The sequence below is a fragment of the Nothobranchius furzeri genome, chromosome 2 (assembly GCF_043380555.1).
Source record: "Nothobranchius furzeri strain GRZ-AD chromosome 2, NfurGRZ-RIMD1, whole genome shotgun sequence".
Lineage (NCBI taxonomy): Eukaryota > Metazoa > Chordata > Actinopteri > Cyprinodontiformes > Nothobranchiidae > Nothobranchius > Nothobranchius furzeri.
In genome coordinates, this window is record NC_091742.1 from 63,776,244 (window position 1) to 63,797,929 (window position 21,686).

Genomic DNA, 21,686 nt, shown 5'->3' on the forward strand with positions numbered 1-21,686 from the left:
TAAAGTTGCGCACATTTTTACGCTAAGTTTTCTTTCAGACATCCCTAAGTTTGCGTGGAAAGTTGCTTACGCAGTTTTCCGACGCCGTTTTGTGCATAAGCAAGCTTTATAAATGAGGCCCCTAGTGTTTAAGCAAAGGTGGTTACGCTCACACCAGTCCAAGATGACTGACATGTACTCCTGGTCATTCCCCCAGTCACCCACTCGACAGTATTTGTAGTTTAAAAGTAGCCTACTTATTGTAGAAGATAATCTATAAATGTAAATATAACTTTAATCTAAACATAATGCCACTGGTTTACATCCACCTCGCATATTTCTTTACGTCAAGAATGCATGATTAATATAAAGATTATCTAAACTAAACTACAAAAGTGCTGATCCTTGTAGCCACCATGCTAGCATAGCTCATAGTGTTGTTATTCATTCATGAATTCTTTTTTGCTTTTTCTCTCTTTCCTGATCTCCTTCCATTACCTTGAGCTCTCATTAAGCAGTTAGACAATGTTCGAAGCCAAAAGTTAATCTGTTACTGGAAACATTTGGCAGTTTGGCTCCGTTAGCAGGGACCACCAAGGCTTATCCAGCTAGCTACCAGGTCAAGCAGCTCATTCATTCAAGTAGGTTTACTAGTGGCCAGCCGGGCTCCAGCTCATAAACCCACATTTACAGCTTTTTATCACACATTTCAACTCTTCAAGGACATTTTAGCTCATTATTTGGGGTATTTCTTTTACTTTTGGGACTCGCAACCCAAGCCTGAACCATACACATCGACTCTAATCAAACACAGAGATCAAGTATTTCACTATGAGAGCCAGTTGGATTTTAAAGTAAAAATAAGTCTCTGTTATAAAAATAAAATGGAGTGATGACTTCACTTTTCATGTGAGCTGAAAGTAAAGCTAAGCGACAGTCGTTAAAGTTAGAGGGGTGAAAGGTGAGGAAGCAGGTGTGCCACAAAAAAAAACCTCTTCCCAGATGCACAAATGCAAACAGCAGCAGGCGTGCAGAGATGCAAAGAACATATGCATGCATGCACACACCCACAGCGGTGCAGACACACACAAATTAGAGTAAATTCCTTTGGGCTGACATCATGCTGCTGTCGATATGATTGAGGGGAAGAGAAACACAGATCAAACGAGAGGGGAGGAGGAGTGCTTTATCCTCAGGAGGATCTTCTGCAGCTTTGTACACAACGCTTCAACTAAATCACCACTTCAAAATAATTTCAAGAGGTGACTTTGGTGTTTGAGCACAAAATGCTTTCAGGTGGCTGGAAGAGGTTCTGTAGAATTTTTTCTCCACCTTTTCCAAATCTCGTCGAATAAAACACATGCGGTGTTCCCAAAAACAAAACATGCAGACCTCTGTTGGTTTTAAATGCGAAAAACTCCAGGACAACATCTCAATAGGAAAACATTCACATTTTCCTCAGATGACTAAATACCTGAGTGCTGATTTTAAATCCGTTGATCTCAGATGTGATTAATGGTGTTGGTTCAAGGAGAGCAGAGAAACCACGTTATTCACAACCCTAAGTATGTGTCCTCCTGTATGCGCGGTCATGAGCTGTGAGAGGAAGAGCGAGACGAGAATTAGAGCGAGTTTTTTTTAACATCCGCTGTGATTAAAATAATCAGTGGAAAGAAGGACATCTGAGACCAAAAACCAGAGCGTTTTCTCTCCGTGGGAATTTAGGAGTTTTTGATGCTTCAGTCAAATGAGATTTTTTTCTGTATTTGCTCTAATTTCCTGTAACGGTGCATTTATTTTGAAGCCAGAGTTTAAAAACGTGTTTCAGTAAATAGGTTTATTCGTAAAAGATACAGATATTAAAGTTAAGTGGGTCAAGGGAAACCCAGACTTCCCTCTCCCACAATATGTATCACACTGCAGCTCCTCCTGGGGATCCCAAGATTTTTCCAGACTAGAGAGGATTTCAATCCTTCCGACGAAGTCTGGCTGTGCCCTTACAAAACTCCATAGATAGGAGACATCCCAAAAAGAGTCTGGAGCCATCTCAACTGGCTCTTTTTGATGAGGAGGAGCAGCAGCTCTACTCTTTTAGTCGTAATCCAAATCTGGTGACTATGAGGGCTGGAACGCAGGTAGACCACTAGTAAAACAGAACAAGATTCATAAAATCGCCAGTTGTGCAAACAATGGCAAGTTTTGGGAATTTAGACCGTGAGTTCCAGAGCTAAAGGATCTGTCACCTTCACCTTTTAGCTGGGATGGTTTACTGATCCCGATCAGTTTAACTCAGGCTCCTTGTGAGGAAATGTAACTAGTAGCTCACAAGTACAGAAGCTCTTTTGAACGGTGAGCTAACCAGTAGACGTGTAACACGGGAGTGTCTGGACTACAGGATAAAGACTGATCATCTCCATCTCAGCTCTGGGTTTTATAGCACTCAGTGTACCAACGAGTCGAATGAAAGATACATAATTTTAAAAAGTCTTCCAACAATCTAAGGGACTAAGTCATCTGGAAAAGGGATAGAGCGATTAAAAACCAGTATTTACCATGTTTATTTTAAATAGCGTTGGCTGATAAAGCTCCTGATTTAAAGTCAGGCTCATCTACAGACAGCCAATTAGGAAAAAGCTGTAAATAATCAACACAAAATTAAAGAAGACACCACTAAACAATACAAAAGGACTAAGAATAGAACCCTGTGGAGTGCCATCGTTTAAGATAATTTTAAATTATAGAGAGCAAACAATTAAAAAAAAGAGGCAAACAAATCCAGAAATGCCTGTTCAACAGCTTTTTAGGACATTTTAACGTTTTCATTTATTAATTTATTTAAAAAGCAAATAAGAGTACTGTATGTAAAAAGGGTGCCGAGACCTGATCTGTGTGAGAATAAATAATGTATTAACTTTTAGCGTGTAATTAATCAGTTTTAGATCCAGTTTGGAAAAAATATAAAATAAAAAAATATTTCCAGTATTTTCTTCATATTTCTTCATTTAATGTGTCACAATCGAGTGTGAAATGGATAAGCGGCGCTAATAGCTTCCTAGCAGTGCCTGAGGGGTTTCCATCATCAAGCCCCAAAAAAACCTTCAGATGTTTACAAACAGAGCTCTGGTTGCCACAGCAACAGGTAGTGATCAGCTCGAGGGACCTGGAGGTCAGTGCCGTAAACCGGTCAGAGACGTTTCCTGATCGTAAAGAAACAAAAGGAGCAGTTTGGGAATTCCTGAGCACTGAAGTCGCCTGCAACTCCGGCTCCTTTCTTACAGACTAACTGAGATGTTTCAGCTTGTGTAAAGGAACACTGTTTATAGCTGTAGGCTACACTTTCCTCCTCTTTCCTCCATGATGCAACACCAGGAAAATTCTTGGACTCAAATATGCACATTTTCAGCTGAAACCTGCATCAGAAGATCTGATAATACTTTCTGTAAAGAATGATTCTATTATTTATAGCTAACATCATAATCTGCAGCTGCCTTCAGGCCTAAACAGCAGTTACAGTATTTTCTTGTCACTAGAGGGCGTCATTTAGCCAGTAAAATTGAACAGTCTGAGTCAATTGGTTTTCTAAATCCAAATAAAGCGTCATAAACTCAGTTTTGCTTGAGCAAAAACTCCAGGGTTGACCTAAAACTACTAACAGATTATGATGTAAAAGTTTCACGATGTTTAAAGAAACTTGTAGGTAATTTGAAAGGAATCACTGTGTTGTGACGGAGAACAAATTGGTCAAATTTCAGCCACTACTCTTTAAATTAGTTTAACAATTAACAGTTCTGGGGATTTTCTTCCTATTTCTTGAGAAAACACGTGAAAGGAACCTGATGTAAATCCTTTTTTATGTAGAGATTTATATTTTGGCCTGAATAATAAATGTATATTTCAGCAGCCCCAGTTCTCTTGGAATTTCTTTCTCATGACTTCATGATTGGCTCCAAGTTTTTACAGTGAGCCCTCCTGTTTTTAATTGTCTTAAGCCCTCGCTGTACATTAGAACTTCTTCTCTGTCATGCTAATAATGTCGTTTTTAACCAGATCAAGCTGGTGGGAAGAGAAACAGACATCCTGATCTCTTAACCGGCATTATAGACTTTTAATGGCATCCATCATGCTGTTTTGATCCAAACATCAGCAGAACACGGTACACACAGAGCATAGCTCCACAGAAAGTGATTCCATGTTTAGCCGAGCCAACAAATACATGTTCTAAACACGTCCAATGGATTTAATATCCAGTGTCGGCTTTCCTCGGTTGGCAGGCTGTGCTCGGAGCTTGGTGTAATCAGACTGTAACCTTGTCTGTCCTCCAGCAGGTGATTATGAGATAGAAGGGCTGATGAGTTGGCCATGAGCTGCAGGGAGGTTGCCGTATCACACGACACCAAACAAAGCTGAAATGATGGGGTCATACGGTTCAGTAAAATGTCTGGCTGGTTTGATTCAGGCAGCAGCTTTAAAAAAAATCATCTTAACGAAATGTTTCTGAGGAATAATCGGCAATTTGTTTACATCGAACAGCAGCAGGGAGACTGTAAGCTAACGTTCGTGAGCTAGCTAACACATATTAGCTTAAAACGTCTTTTTCATGCTTCTTAATGTTCTCGATTAAAAAAACTCACATTTGTCTAAAAACCTCCACCAATAACATGTTTTGGACCGAAAGCAACCATTGGACCATCCAGTTGTCGGCCACTCCCTGGATCCTCCCATCATAACACACTCGCGTATTTAGCAACAGAACAGAGGTTCTCCGCTCAATAATATCAGAGAAACAGCCGGCTGCTACCACTTCAGCTTTAGAAGAAACTACCAGAGTACCAAAAAGAAAAAGTCACATAACAGCTTTAACTTTTGTAGAAACCGCTCTCTGAGCCACACCTCGGTGTTCTTTATGTTCTCACAAGTGAACTGGGTGTGAACTAGTAGAAACCAGGCCCAACTGGCAATAAAAATAACCTCAGTTGTCACTTTTGCCCTCCGTTCGATACTCCCTTAACTCATTTTTGACGTCCTCTGTAGTGGACCCACGTGATCATGTGACGAAGTTGTAAAGGGTCAGTAAAGCTATAAAAGGGGGTGGGCCTTTTTCACCGCGTTCATCTCAATGCCCTTGATGTCCATGCGGAATTTTTTTTTTTAGTTTCTGTTAAAACCGACATCCTTTTGTGTTGCCATGTAGGTCGACTCCAAACGAGAAAACAAAACATCCATCTATTTTCTGTCAGTGTGTGGTTTCAGGATTTATATGCTTCTATGAGTCAGTTCAAGATGGCCGTTCTCGTGATGTTATGATAAGGAAAATAAGCACAGAATCCCCTCACCTTTTGACGCTGGAGGAACTACTCCAAGCCCCTCCTGGGTGTCCAAGCTCCACCCCTCATTGCAGCCAACCAGGACATGAATGGGTAACAGCTTGTTTTTCGTAAAGTAACAGAGCAATAAAGTGGCTCATTCTGGAAGGCACTAAAAATGTCAAAAATACAACTTGTGAAATTGCTTTACGTAAGAAGGATTTAGTGCAACAAACTTTATCAGCATGTTGTGTAAAGGCCATTGAACTATTATAGCTTAAGAATAAATGTCATATAATATCCCATTCAAGTATCAGAAGATTACGTCCTTTAATGTGCATGGTTTTATGTTTTTATGGGAGAACATGGACATCCACTCTAGATCCTCGCTGTTTAATCTTCGGCTGCAGTCGCTTTACAGCTTTTCAAATTTGCAACATTTTAAGAACACACAGATCCTTTTCCCAGCTTGGAACCCTACACCCGACCCCGGCCAAGGGTCTTCTGTGCCCAGCATGACTGAGTAGCTCCAGACAGATCCGATGGTCACAGCGTGTGAATAACTGACGTGGCTTGTCACCACAAGGGCCACCGTGAAAGATCACCATCAGGACTACACGACCCAGCATCCTGATACCAGCTGAATCTACAGCTCGCACACACACACACACACACACACACACACACACACACACACACACACACACACACACACACACACACACACACACACACACACACACACACACACACACACACACACACACACACACACACACACACACAGATCAAAGTCTCATCAGCAAATGGCAAAAATCTATTTTTGTTTTATTTTTACAAATTTTCTCAACAAATAATAATAGTTTCTTATCTATAACCTCCATCCTGCTTTTCTGTAGTGGTTCATTTCTGGTTAGGTGCAGCTTTTACAGTAATCAACTGCTGCGATAAACCAGCAGGGGGCAGCAGATTTTTAAGTTTCACACAGCTTCCTAATGTCTGATTGGAGTCTTTAATCAGCCAAATGGGCAAGAAAAGGTGTAAATTTACTTTAAAAATGAGACATTTATTTCAAGTTTTAAAAAGTTTTCTTCAAAGCTAAATACTTAAAATGGAATTTAAATGCATAAAGCTGTATCAAACTATTTTAAATATTAAGTAATCTGAACATTAACTTGAAGATTTAAACTTTTTAATGCAACAGAAATTTATATTTCAGTTTAAATGTTTATTTTAGACATGTTAATCTTACTTTTTTTTCTCTATGTTTACTTCCAAATATTTATATTTAGACACAATATTGTGAGTTCCTGTAAAAAATATTTAAGGCCATGAATTAATACGTAGCTGTTGCATCACTATACAGTTTGCACCTAGCGATGCACTTAAACCTGCAGGTTGGTGTCTCTCAGGGCATGGCATTAGGCCCCTCTGGTTTAGATACAAATGGGTTGAATCACAGATCTGAACTCGTATGCTCAGATATATTTGAGACAACTGAACATGGTAATAATCGTAACAGCTTATTACATCTCTGTTTTGATTGTTTTCTTTATCCATTCAGCTTTTAACCTTCAAGTTTCATCAACTTAAAGACAGAAGATTGTTCTAGTGCTGCATCAAAACTCATGTATTCATCCCAAGTCCATCTTGTGGTGGCTGAGGATCTACAGTAGAGGATTACAGGCTCACAGCTCCCATCAGCTGCTCCACATGCTGTCACTTCTTTCCACACACTGAGTTTACCCAGATAAGAATCGGGACGTTTCATCTGTCTGTCAAGAATTCATTCATTTAAAGCAGCAAAATGAGAATTTGAAGCATAACGTCTGTGTTTGATGTCGGAATATGATGACATTAAAATTGTATGTTTTAGATACAATAACTTATCAATCACTTTGCATCTGTACTGATGTGAAAAACAGAGTCTGCAAGCTCAGATTTCTTCTTAAATTGGCACTTGAATGTTTCAGATCCGCAAACAAATTTCAGTATCAAACTAAATAACCTGAGTAGACACTAAATGCAGTGAAGTATAGTTCTGCCGGCCACTTCTGCAGAATTAAGAAATCACAGAACATGAATTAGGTTAAAAGATCTCAAAAAGCAAAACATCAGCCCCCGTTTTAGGGAAATCAAAGAACGCGGAGCAGCATCTGCAGGACTGCAGACCTCAGCTGATTCATCGTTGATTTCCAAGACCAAAAACAAAAGTACCCTTCATCTACAAAGTAAGTATCGCATGAATCTGGAGTCAATAGAACAACATTGTTCCGTGTGTGCATGGAGCGGTACAAGTGATAACGCTGCAGGATTTCATAATTTCATCCTTCTCAGCAGCAGCATTGCAGGTGCTTTCCATGTCCAAAATGTGCGTAAGCCAGGTCCTTAGTCGACTTAAAGTTGCGCACATTTTTCCGCTACGTTTTCTTTCAGAAATCCCAAAGTTTGCGTGGAAAGTTGCTTACGCAGTTTTCCGACCCCGTTTTGTGCGTAAGCAAGCTTGATAAATGAGGCCCCTGACCTGTATGGGACGTTTATTATGCGAAGTGCCTTGAGACAACTCTTGTCGTGAGTTGGCGCTTTATAAATGAACTTGAATTGAATTGAATGACGTATATTATAGATTAAAAACACAGCCCTGCATCACGCAGCTGCCTCTCTGCATTCCTCATGTGACTCAGCTTGAGTGAAAATGATCTTAACCAGAGGCTGCGCTGATAGAAAACGTCCTCTTTGGTCCTTGTGGAAAAAGGAGAGCAGATATGTGTCCTTGCTTCCTCGTTGCATCAGATCTGTTCTCTGATGCAGAATGTCCAGCAGAAGAACACCCTCCAGCTATATTTAGGGGTCATAACCACAAACCGGTACAAGGCCAGAAAAGGCAGCGACTGTGTTCTTTTTCATGACTCAAGGCTGGAATCACAAAGTCAGAAATGTATTTTTCCTTAAATGGATGTTGGAAGTGGTGGAGCTTTACTTTCCAGATGATTGTCAGTTTAGGGATGAAACAGCCTTACCGTATATAGTTATTGTGCTTTCCTTTAGGTCAGAAATTAAGTAGTGCTAAGGATTTAGGACACACACCCTTCCTTACATTTGCTGAATTTGTCATCCTCTGTAGGGTCATGGGGAGCTGAGGTCTAACACCAGCAGTCATCAGACTAGAGGCAGTGGACAATACATGTCTCTGGTCCACAACAAGGAGTGAGTGAGTGATGTTTATTTGACATGGACACAGCAATTACAATGGACGAACCAGATGCATTGTTTAGTGTGTTAGCACACGTGCTAATTTGCAACACTTGCCCATAGAACCTTTCTAGGACACAGTCACTCACTCACATCTAGAAACACAAGTGTCTCCTATGAAGCCGATATGGATGTGTGTGGTCAGTGGGAGGAAACCGAAGTACCAGGAGAACTTCCACGTATAGCAGAAGATGCTAACTCCTCACAGAAAGGCAGCAGCCAGGATTGAAACCTGAAACCTTGTTACTGTGGGGCAACAAAACTGCTCAACCACAGAGCCCCTTTTTTCTGTTTTCTTTCAATAATCCCAGGTAAAGTCATGGTTGAAACAAATCCAAATATTCTTCACCATCTCACACTAGACCAAAGCGGTAGGTGACTGGTGAGATCTGGGTCTGGCTTGTGGTTAGGGAAAACCAGGAGGACGAGAAGGAGGCATCCTAGTCAGGCACCTGAACCACCTCATGTGACTCTCTTCTCCGAGGTGGAGCAGAGACTTTGACTTGTCTCCACGTTACACTACCGTGGTAAGCCATCCTATATATGTGAATATAAAGTCTGGCCACGACTCATAGACAGAACTCAGTCATGGGGCGGGATCTACAGTTGTCTTTCAAACTGTCTCCACATGCTTTTATACTCACCTCCATGGATGTCAGTCAACGGGGCAGTCCTCTGTACACCGTTGAAGAAGACGCAAATACTCCTTGTTTCGAAATAAAGGACTTGAGTACCTCTATAGGAAGCCTAGGTCCCCTCCTTTTCCGGTCGGCTCATGGTTCCCCGGAAGAACGAAAAAATGAATGCAAGTCAACAGGGCTAAAAGAGTTTTCTAACCCGCTTTGCCTTACGCCCTGGATCACATTTATGTTGTACTGCAGTTTAAATGAAAAGTAATGACGGGTGTTTCGACCACGCCAGTCATGTACTTTGAGATTAATCATCTCATAAAAGTTAGTAATTAGCATGACTACAAACTAGAAATCGACACGTCGCATTTGTGACGTCACCACATAAGCTCCTCCCCCCTAGCGTAGCTGCTACTTACCACATGACCAGATTTATGGTGATTCTTTCCTCCTGTGGGAAGTTTGCTGAACTTACAGCCCTTTTCCCTCAGTTTTCTCCGTGTCTGGTTCGATGACATCACTTTCATGATGCACATTTGTAGTCCTGGACATATTTTCACACAAAACCAAAAATAGCGTTTCCCACGTTCAAAAATAAGCGTGTACTTGGTATCAAAATGTGTCTTTAAAAATAACGGTCATCATATGTGTAATCCATGGCACATAACAAGTGGAATTAGAAAATAGCATTTTTAGCCCCGTTGACTTCAATTCATTTTTTCGTTCTTTCGGCGAGGACCCATGGTCCGGAAGTAGATGTGTGTGACTTAGGCTCCCTATCTGCTCTTGACTCAAAGAAAAGCCCAAGTCTAAAATAGTCCAAAGCTGATGCCAAAGCTGTTTCAAACAAGCCGCCATCTTTGCTGTTTCGGTCCCTTGCAGCACTGATGGTAATCCCGCCCACCAAACCAATGGAGCGCTGTGATTGGCAAGACACAAAACTGCTTGGGCCTGCTGAGGTTCCAGTGGAGCGTGGATAAACCGACCTACAGCAAAACCCTTTTGCTTCTGCTGCTGATTCCTAGGCTACATAGGATCTATCATTTGGGGTTTTGTTCTTCGGATGATTGTCTAAGTCTCCTGAACACAGACCAGTGTTGACCTTTACTCTTTTCTACATTACTAACCAGTGACACTGAAAACATAAATAAATCATTTATTTAAATTTTATGTAACCAGGAGATTAAAAACCTCTTTTTCAATGGAGACCTGGTCAAGGTGGGCAGCAGCAAGCATCACACAAAGTTACAGAAGAAAGTGGCTCAATTAAAAACACTACAACACTACATTTAGCAAAATTGTTAAAAATCTATTAAAAAGTGCAACCAATCTAAATGAACCTGTTACATGCCATGGAGGTGGCCTCATAATTTATTTGTTTAGATTTCATAACACTGAACGAATTAACTCTGTCATTTTCCATTGGGCCTGCAGTTCGTTCCAAACCAAGGGTGCTAAGTGGACAAAAGCTTGTTTGCCAAGTTCGGTGTGTGTGAATGGAACAGAAAGCAACAGTCTTGCAGACGAAGAGAATAGAGCTCCGGGAGATGGCGTCACTTCTCCCGGCATGCAACAGTTCAAATCGAAGCGGCGCCATATTGGCAGGCAGAAGCCCGCAGCTGGGCTATTTGTTTTTGTCAGAAAACTCAATCAAATGGGAAATATGGTAGATTCCTGTTGTGCCCCAGGATGCAGAACAGACGTGGACGACATAAGCCTTCTACAGGATTCCCCAAGATCTGGAACACCGCAAACATTGGATCAGTGCAGTAAAACGCTCTAGTGACCGGGCTAAAATGAAGATGTGGGATCCCGAGAGTAAAGGTTTTCACTTATGCAGCGACCACTTCATATCAGGTACTTAAACCAATGTTTCCTCAAATGTGTATGGTATTTATTTTAAATTATTTATTACGATTCTTAGTGGGCTTCCTAAGCTTATTTAGGCGTGGTGTTGTCTGTCTTATTACTCAAAGCAACAAGTAAACATCACGTAAAACGTTGCCTCGTGATTTCTGCGTGCTGCCGTTTACGTGTCTTATGATCACAACAATTAACCGGCTAAGCTGTATTTAATTTTTAAGCAATGGTTGATCACTTGTCAGATCACACATAAAAATCTCTTTGGATTGCTATTATCTGTCTCACCGAGACAGATCTCAGACAGATCCTGAGACGCTCCTGCCTGACATATTTATTTTATTCACGGAAAAAAATCAGACTAGTGATTTCTCTTGGCGTTAGTTTATACATTCAAACAGCACAGCACTCTATTTAAACTTATTACATGTAAATCTATGTTATTTGTCCATCCATCCATCCATTTTCATCCACTTATCTGGAGTCGGGTTGCAGGGGCAGTAGCCTAAGTCGAGAGGCCCAGACTTCCCTCTCCCCAGCCACTTGGGCCAGCTCCTCCGGGGATATCCCAAGGCGTTCCCTGGCCAGGTCCGGTAAGAAGTCCGCTCCGACAGCTTCTGGCATTTTTAAAAAGTATCCCAGGGACACGGTAAGGGTCGGAGATGTTTAGTCTATTTAATTTCTGACTATATAAAACGATTTCTTCGGTTTTAGAGTATGAAGTAAACTCCGACGGAGTAAAATCCAAGCGGATCCCGTTCATTTTGTTTACCTTTGTTGCCAGCCAACATGGCGTCTACTCTCTGAGAGTCACGTGATGTCCGGAGCTCTATAGCGACCAGCACTCTCCAGTTCCAGAAGAGAACGAGGGCAATAAGGGGGCAGAGCAATGCTAAAGAGATGCTAATAAGCTTTGCTTTTGGTTCTATTAAACGGACAATAGAGGGTGCTAAAACAGCCTCTCCCAACACCTCAAGCACTATCTGGCACTTGTACCTGTTTTCCCTATCTGAGACCTACTGACCGATGAAGACTGTTTGGTTTGCAGACACTTTATAATCAATTTTTATTTATTGTCTTGGTTGCTTTGGATATTTCAAATTTCTTCAAGTTTCAGTGTTGAAATCCACAGGTTTTTGAGGGTTTGTACGTGGCGTGCTTATTATGCCATCCCCTATAACTAGTTGGAAATTATGTCAAAATGACCACGTTATTGTTTGTTTTATTTATTTATTTTTTGCATCAAGTTCTGGATAATTTATGGTCAAGTAAAACTTGTTATGGTGACATGCCGGACATTCCTAAGGAGGAGGAGGAATCTGGTCCCCTCCTCTTTAGTCCTTTTTCAAATCCAGAGACAAACTCTAAGTTTGAATCTTTCATTAGGTATTAGGACACGTCAGCTTTGTCCTCCCTTTTGTAAATTTGTCCCAGAAGGTCTGCTTTGTCCTCAGTTGCTTGGCAACCACCTTGAAAAGCTGCCACACTTTAGGCTGTTTTAAAGTCTAATATATTTGCTGTAAATTAGAGCATCACATTTTAAAAATCATAGCTTAATTGGTTTCTCCTTGTCATGCTGTGGCTGTGAATAAGCTGAGTCATGGTCTGACCAACAGCAGAGCATCTGTGAGTTTGAACCACCTTAGCATGAGTCATTCTTTTGTATCAGATAAAAAAACCTTTTGTTCCTTTTATTTTACCAGATCGCTGAAGCATCAGAGCTGTAACACATCATACCTCCTATGGAGGAATTGCTTCTGTGTGCTGCTAAAACCACACTTCATTCCTGAGGGCTCTGCCCTGTGGCTTTGGTCCTGTGCTCCAGTTATGAGTCATCTTGGCAGACGGTAGCATTGTACCCTCCTTCACCCTCACTAACACATTTTTTTTCTGCTGTCGAGTTCAACGTGGGACTCGTGTGTTACTGGAGCTGCAGCCCAAACACAGTCCCTCCCTCTACATATCAGCCCGTCCCGGCCGAAGTGTCACATGCATGCAGCGCTGACATGTCTGAGTACTGTTCTTTCCTCCTCTGTTCATGTTAGCTCTCAGCATACCTCACCAATTTTAAATAGGAAGAAAATGTCAGTGGGTCGACAGGAAATAGCTTGATAATTGACACTGTCATGCAGCGCATGCAAAAACCATGCAAACTCCCAGAGCCTCACTAAGCCCTCTCATCTCAGTTCGGTCAGCAGCTATAGCAACGGCAAACAGAGACGGGACACAATGGAGCACTGGCAGCCGGCCTCCTCCAGGTGTTATTTATTTATTTATTTATTTACACACCCATTCTGTTATCTATATATTTGTTTATTTATTTATTTAAGTATTTTTATTATTTTTTTATCCATCCATTCAGTTTATTTATTTATATATTCATTCATTTATCGCCTTCAGAGCATATTTAGCATCCAGCCACCTCCTGTGTCATTTTATCCAATCATGTTACATATGTTAGGAATTTCACAACCAAAGCCAGCCCCCTGTGGAATTACAGAGCAGGAATAGCTTCAAAACGAGAGCTGGTTCACATTGGCATTGGGCTGATGGAGGACCCTTCAAAGATTGTGTTGAAAGAATGCGTCTCCATAAAGTAAGCTAACCTTTCAAGCTATGCTTTGCTAGGATGCAAGTACAGCTTGCAGTGCTAATCACAAACCAGGGTGTTGCAAATAGATGAGTGGAGGATTACCATTAAGGGGTCAAGTTTTGCTAGGCTAATATAGCTTACCCTCACGTAACAAAAAAACAGGGAACTTAAGGACAACTCAGTAGATGTGAAACACTGAAAAACAATTTTTTGTTGATTATTTCTAATTGTAATCGGTCACTCTGAGTTTTCATGCAGGCTCAACATAAAAATAGTCTCTTACACCTATCTCCTAAATTAGCTTCTGATCAAAAATAGACTATGAAACATTAGGATTAGAAAATCCGGACAGATCTACGTTACACTGTCACTGAACATTCATAGACTAACCCATCTTGCCTTATGACGGGGAAGGCTGTTGTTGGTTTACCATCCAGGAAACAGCAGAGAACATCTCGATTAGTAGAAGCTAATCGTTAACATTAGCAACTCCACCACACAGCAGAACTCCTCCAGGCTTATGTTATTTCTGGAGATAAAACGTCACCGTTGCAGAGCAAACACAGCCAGTGGTAGAGTCGTATTGCTGTCAGCCAATCAGAGCAAAGATGTCCCAACATCAGGAAATAAGACTCCAAAACCTGCCGTCTGAAGCTACGTCCTTTTATCCACTTTATTGTCTCATGTGACAAAACACAAACAAACCGTATCTAGTACGCCTGCTCTCCTCTGTTTCTTTATTTTCTGCAACACCGCCAACGAGCATCAAAAAGCTTTTGATTCAGATCAACATTTTCTCTGGACAGAAACAAATGCTAAAATTGTTCTAAGCAAGTTGGATGTTGAGTGTGCCGTCCTGTTCAATGACAAAATACACATTAGTGTTGAAGTTTATACAGCTTTTGAATTTCATCACGTGGCAGTTTCACACCTAAAATACAAACGTCCAGATGACACGTACTGGTGTTCGCTTTAAATGCAGCGCAGCCAGTGTGCCACTGATGCTGCTGGGCGTAGTGATGCAGCATCAGCCTTTCACACTTTCACAGAGATGAGCACTAACTGCTGCAGGACAGCGTTTAGCTCCTGCCTCTTGCTGTCAGGCAGTGAGGGATACAGGTGTTTACCACAGGTGGTTTCCATGGTGACCTGAATGACTCAGTGGTAACATTTTTGCTGACTACAACTTCTAAAGTATTTTCCATTGAAACCTAAACATTTAGTCTCAGCTTAGATTATCAGGGCTGACGTTGGACTTTGTGAGCAGTAGCTGCATCTGGCCCCGCTCTGACACCAGAAGTTCGTTCAGAGATGTTCTAGCAATTAGGCAACGGTATCCCCCGACACCACTCAAAAATAAATGCACAAGATAGCTGAGACGCATGCTTCCAGTCCGCATCAGTCCCTCTGAGGTTTTTCCATCTTCTCTTTCTGTCAAAGGAACGTCTTCTGTGAAAGTAACTCCACTTGATCTTTCTGTGCCTGTACCGCTGGACCAACTGATCTCAGATGACATATTTGGACATTGCTTGAAAGCAGAAGGCTGCAGGACAAGCTGAGGGTAGTAGAGAGGGTCACGGGTTGTCTCCATATAGGTGTGTTTATATAGTGTTCTCTTCCCAGAGTGCTTAGCAGTTCTAGTTAATCCTGCTTCGGCCACTCAGTACAACACCAATACCTCCACCTCCCTCTAGAGAAGATTTTTACAGGTTTAAAATGACTTTAACCCATAAGGAATAAAAGCAGTAAAAGGCCAAATTTAGATGACCACAGTGTGGAATGTCAGCGTCTTTTCCGATTGATGAATCGAACACGGATCACACCTCTGAGCCTGGTTCTTTAATCCATCCTCCAGCTGGCAGGCTCAAGGGTTCGTCTTAATGCGTGTCGTGTTAAGTGACCCCCGACCCACTACCCTCAATCAGTCAGTCAACACAGACAAGAAATCAGCTGTTTTGTTGCAATCGAGGACTTTAAGACCCAAATTATAGAATTTAAAGATTTGAATCTCCCAAAATCTTTGAGATCGTATCAATTTCCACTCATCTTCTCATCAAATTGCATTATTAATTTGAATTTAATGAAAATTCACAACAATGGCACAAAGAAGTGAGGTATTTGGAGTCTATCGTCGGTGTAATTAGGTATTGATTCAGCAACTATTTTTGTGAATGATCCCACTAGCTCGGCACGCATGAAGGGGACTTCTTTTAACCTCGATCCTCTACTGCTCCCTTAATCACCTGGAAAGCCTTCTTATCCCCCCCATTTATCACCCCTTCATCATTTATCTACCTCATCCCATTCATTACATCATCTCTATTCAGTCCCTCTTCATATCAAACTTCTCCCCCTCGTCTACCTCCTCCTTGGGGTCCAGAGCCGGCTCGTTTAAAAGCCAGCCTCCACCACCTCTTACAATCCTAACTGCATTCCTCTTTGAACATCTATGATAAGTTCATTCTGTGTTGGTTATCCAATTACATTATTTACTTATTTTCTGAAACTTGTCAGCAAAGAAGGTACAAACAAATTTCTACTACTCTGTGTTCAGAAAATAACCAAATAATGGAATTGCATTCCTCTTTTTTGCAAACGGACGGTCCGAAGATAAGTTGGGAGGTAGAAAACTTCGAGTTCAGTGTCAACATTTACTTTTAGATCAAGATTTAGTCACAAAACCAATTTCTAGCCATGTTTAATGTTATTCCTCTGTATACGTCATGAATGGTTCCTATTTAACCCACTGTAGACAGTTTCCTGTTCAAATAGATTTATCATCCTTCAGGATTGATAAGCTGTAAGTTTTAGAATGGGTCTGATCTCCTAAATATCACAATTCATTTTAGAAATCTTCTACTTCTCTTTGCGTTTCTGTATTTTCTTAAGAAGGTAAATATAACCATCATCAGCATAGTATAGCACAACTGGTTCATCTAGGGGTCAGTCTATCAATCAGGGCAATTTTCTGTGGTCTCTACCCTGTTAGCCTACTTAGGCTCAGATTCATGAAGTAAAAACATGCCTTAAAACAGCAATTATTTACTACTTACTCACAGAAACACGCATAAAAAGGCCAACAAGTTCCTTATAGGGGTTTTAGTTTTGCAGCTTAATTGTCTTTAAGAGGATCTTTTCCATTTTTATTGGATGGGCATCCACAGAGGTGCTGTACTTAGACCCTTCTGGGTCTTTGCAGGACTTTACGTTGCTTGAGGGCACTTCTGTAGTTTCTGGACTTTTTTTATTTTATTGTAAAATTGTGTTCAACTGTAGGGATGACATGATGCTTGTTGCCTTGGTTCCTCTTCAGATTTTCTGAGTTATAAAATTTGATGTTCTTCCTTAGCTGAAGATAAGTCATTTAGACATTTTAGGAATTGGAGAATAGGATTGAGCCAGATCTCAGATGTTTAAGGCAGGTACAAACAACAGCTCTGGGTGATTCTGACTAAAATCAAGATCATTTAAGAAGGTAAATCATAGAAACTCATGGCAGCAATGGCAAAAATATCAAATGTTTAGGACAAATTTCCTTATTAACTGGCAACCAATGTCAAAAAATATTTTTAAGTGGATTAGGTTGCTTTAGAAGTTAGAAAAAGACTCCATGACCTTCAAAAAACCCTAAATAAATGTTATTAAGAAAAAGACTAAATAATTGTGTTTTTCAAATGGGACCTACTAATTAAGTACATTTCTTCAAATTGGACTCAGATAGGATTAAAATTATCTTAGTTTAAAGATTTCTGAAACAAGTATTTTTACCGAAACATGTACAGAAATTGAGAATTTCAACTATGACTTTATGAAATAACTGTAAACTCTAAATCTGACTTTTCTCCCATTGTAGTATTTAGCAATGCTTTGGACCCACACAAACACTGTTTATTGTAAATCGTCTGAGCAGCTACCTTTTTGTTGCCTTAAAGCAGATTAGTCCTGCAGCAGAAGGCTGCGGCTCCATCATATGTATTTAAACAGATTACCTGTCACTACACGCCACAAACTAAAACCCTGAGCCTTTTAAAGCTGCATCTGGTAGGAATGTCCTTCTGTCAGACCAAATATTTATTCACACGAAGGTTTGTGGGAGTCCTGGAGAAACAACTCATCACTTGTTGATTCAATTCATGTTTACTGTGGACCATTACAGTCGGGGGGAAACCGTTTCCTAAAGTCCAGGATGGCATGTTTCAGGTCTGGAAGGAAAAACGCGCAGCTCTAAATGAGAGCCGTGACCTTCGTCATTCAGAACCGATGAGTAACCACAAACCATAATATTTGCTGATGATCTCCAAGGGCTAATCCTGTTATTAATACACATCTGTGGTCAGCGTGCTGACCACCACATACCGGCACATCGTCAGAGTGTGGTTTGCCAGCACAGAAGACCCGGCTCCATCATGTGCTAATCACTCTGGCATTTTTAATACGAGACAGAAATTTATGACTAGATTCAATTCTGAAGAACTGTGGAACAAAGTCAACAAGCAGATAGGAAAATAACAGAACAAATGTTTACGCTCTGGTCAGTGACTCATTAGGGTCACCGTGGTAAACCCACACCGGTGTCTCTCCCTGACAGCATACTCAATGAGGGTCAAACAGAAACTTAAAATAATCATTCTCAGGAAAACAGCAGCTGTATGAAAGCTAGAAGTTGTGGAACTACTCTTGACCCATGAGCAGCAGCAGACTCTGACTCCTTTCCACCGATGTAAAAGCATCGTGAAACATACTACGTGCAATTAGACATCATTATAGTGGATGGGTTCCTTTCTATCGGCAGCAAAGTGTAACGTTTTGGACGTGCCTCAGAAGCAAAGGGACGCTGTCACTACGTTTTGTCTAGTTTTTACACACTACGCTTCCAAAACATGTCTAAGTATGCAGTTTAGATTGGGCCAGACTAGAAGTCAAACACAACAGCAGTGATAAATATCCGTAAACTTTCTAAATAAAAGTCCTGTACATATAAACGTACGTTATTTCCTGTGAAACCCAATGTAGCCAATGGAAACAGGACAGAAAATAAACCACAGACCTAATGGGATACATGCGGCCATGTCTTTCTCCTTGCTTGTAACTTCCGAAGTCACGCGTGGTGTTGCAGTTCTCCCGAGATTTTGTGACCTCACAGGATCAGTGTGGAACACTTTCACTCCAGTTTCGCGTCAGAATCCTGTGACCCGTTTAATCTGAAGGATATTTCTACAGTGAAGTTTACCTGAACGAGCTCCAAAAGAGGGCGGGGCTTTCTCATCTGGTTCACAAAAAACCATTACTAGCTGTCTTTTGCTAGCCATGTCATCATCGTACAATTTGCTGCTGCCAGAAGTCATGCTGTTTTATTCCCAATTGAAATAAATGTTTTGATGAAGTTTTGTAAGCTGCGGGGCGAGAAGAGGAACAAATGCATTGACACCAATAATTAAACTTGGCTGTGGTGAAAATACACCCCTGGCCTGACATTTGACTTTTGTCTATCACTCCCGCTGCCCTCGGTGTGTTTCCAAACTGAGCTCCGAGTGCGGGCCGCGTAACCTGACCCCCTCCCTCCCTCGGCCGTCCTCAGTGCACTCACTTACTGTATGCTGCAGGGTACTCGTGGACACGCTGCCCTTTTGGAAAATCCCTCCAGCTGCAACCAAAACGGCTCGCCACATGGTGCTGATGAATGATCATCATTTATGCAACGGTGAGCAAACTTACCAAAAGCTGTGCAAATGTCAACCCATAATTCAGAAAAACTACAGGTGACTTACTCCAAACCTGTGACACAAAAAGTTCTAGCTTTTCTAAATAAAACCAGAAGGTTCAGATCTTTTATCTCAGCTTCATTGGGAGAGCTCTCTGATTTCTATATCGTTCAATTAGCAAGATTTCTTCACTAAAGCTGTGATAATGCTCATCATAATCCTCAGATAGCCCTCTGAAGTTCAAAGCATCCACATTATTCCCTGCAGACTAAGAAAATGTTACAATGGAGGATTAATAAATGTGAAAACGCAGTGTCAGGATAAAGAAGTCCAAATAAACTGGACCAATCAGCTGATGTAGGATCTTCACCCAGTCACACAGCCTTCTGCATAGCTTTTTGCCTCTAAAGGAAAGGGAAGGGTGTGTGAGAGCCCACACACATATACAGACACACACACACACACACACACACACACACACACTCACTCACTCACACAGCCATCCTAGTTTTACCTCTCACAGCGAATCCTCTGCTCACTGTGCTGCTGTGCCTCTGCAGTGGCTTCCCTCAGCCTGCCAGCTCACACCAACTGTTATCCCAGCACCTTTCCCGTCCTCCGTCACGTCCTCAGCCAGCCTCGGTACAATCCAGGTGAAAGGGATGACGCGTCTCCGGTTTGGCCGAGCTGCTGCTGCTGTTGTTTGTGACTGAGGAGACAGAGTTAGTGTGAGGAGGAGGGTGAGTAGAGATAGAGAGAAGGGCTGGGAGGGGAGACGGGACCTGCCATGCAGATATCAGCCCTGTTGCAGTTAAATATAAACCACCCTCCCCTCTGACACCTTGAGACACGTCCTCCCTCCCTCTCCAGCTCACTTGGGAGGGGGGCATGACAGTCTCTGATGGGGGGGGGGGTGGGGTGGGGGGGGGTAAAGGAATTAACTTCAACTGGTCTCATGAGCCACTGGATGCCCTTTGATGAAACTGAGAAAAAAATCACTGGATTTTCATCGATTGATTGATTACCAGTTGGAAATAAGTTAGTTCAAGATGGATGCTTCAGCTAATTAAAGCAAATATGGCTCAAACTCTGACTTTTACAGGCCTAAGACATGCTAGCTGAGAGTCATCAAAGCACACTAAGCATGCTCAGATAGTTAAATCAAATATTATTCTCAGTATTTGACCCATATGGTGTTCCATCCTAGTCAAGAATCTGGACCGTCATTTGCCGAAGAACAACTGACGGTCTAGCAACACTCATCTAGAACCTCACAGACCCAGCTGGCCAATTTTATGTAGTTCTTCCACGATGTAATGGCGGACTGCCCCATTGAATGACATTCGTAGCGGTGAGTACGTCTTGCTTGTTGTTATCCAATAGCATGTGGAGACAGTTTGAAAGACAACCGTAGGTCCCACCCCACAACTGAGAGCCGCCATTGGACCATGGCCAGACTACTTATGCATGGATGGCTTGCCAGGCTATCATTTCTCAACCTGAGATTGTTTTAGATCGAAACCCCATGAAAGTTGGTAGGTGATGTGTTTCGCTTCCAGGAGTTCCCTAAGCCCCACTTAATCTGTATAGCCAGAAGATTATCTGCTGTTTGAAGTTTGATGCATTCTGGAAGGGTAGCACATACAAACTAGACGCAAAGTGCAAGCAACATGTCCGTACACTTCTGGGACGCTTCCAAAATGTGACACGTTTCGGCCAAACGCACCCATCCACTATATCGGCAGCTAATTGCTGCATAATACATAGACCTTACGCAACGCTTATGCATCCTGTTGAAAGGCCTGGTAAGAAACACATTTTATTAATAATGTTAATGTTTATTAGTAATGTTAATCTTAAAATAACTTCATTCCCTAAGTGTATGTTTGGCTTGTTTATTCTCCATGGAAAGTTGAACGTACTACTTTCAGAGTCTGCCATCATAGCTTTTCACTTGTGTGTGAAAGACCCAGCCGAACATTAGACATTATTAATATTGAGCAGACTCTAAACAATTTAGATAAGTTTTGTATGTAAAGGATGGGTAGTTTACATCTTACTTATGAACGATAAAATGTGAGATTCCATAGAAATATGAAATACCCGTCTGATGGATCTTTGAATATTTTAATCAGAAGTTCAGAACTTTTTATTGCAGGGATTAAGTGACACTTTGTATTAACTCCGAGGAAAGAAAGAGAGTCAGGTTTATAATAATTAAGAAATGTATTTCTACACAATTTAAACAATACTAACTTAAACACTCTGTGTACTGATGAAACTGAGGTGGAGTGAGACGTGAGATGATGGTGTATGTGTGTGGAATGTTATTATCAGAACCAGCGGATCCGGAGAAGCATTCAGTTCT

At 41.4% G+C, this 21,686-nt stretch overlaps 1 protein-coding gene across 2 annotated transcripts in view; it reads right to left on the reverse strand.

Moving 5' to 3' along the window:
- Positions 1 to 20,119, reverse strand: part of filip1l (filamin A interacting protein 1-like) — a 113,671-nt gene extending 93,552 nt beyond the window's left edge. Inside the window, exons 1-2 of one of the 2 annotated variants that reach the window (XM_015946666.3) lie at positions 19,833 to 20,119; positions 1,454 to 1,575 (exon numbers count right to left, since the gene is read on the reverse strand). The gene's annotated coding sequence lies outside the window, so the exon portion shown is untranslated. The remainder of the gene's footprint in view (positions 1 to 1,453; positions 1,576 to 19,832) is intronic. The other variant, XM_015946665.3, reaches the window with a different exon arrangement.
- Between the last annotated feature and the right edge of the window lie 1,567 nt (positions 20,120 to 21,686).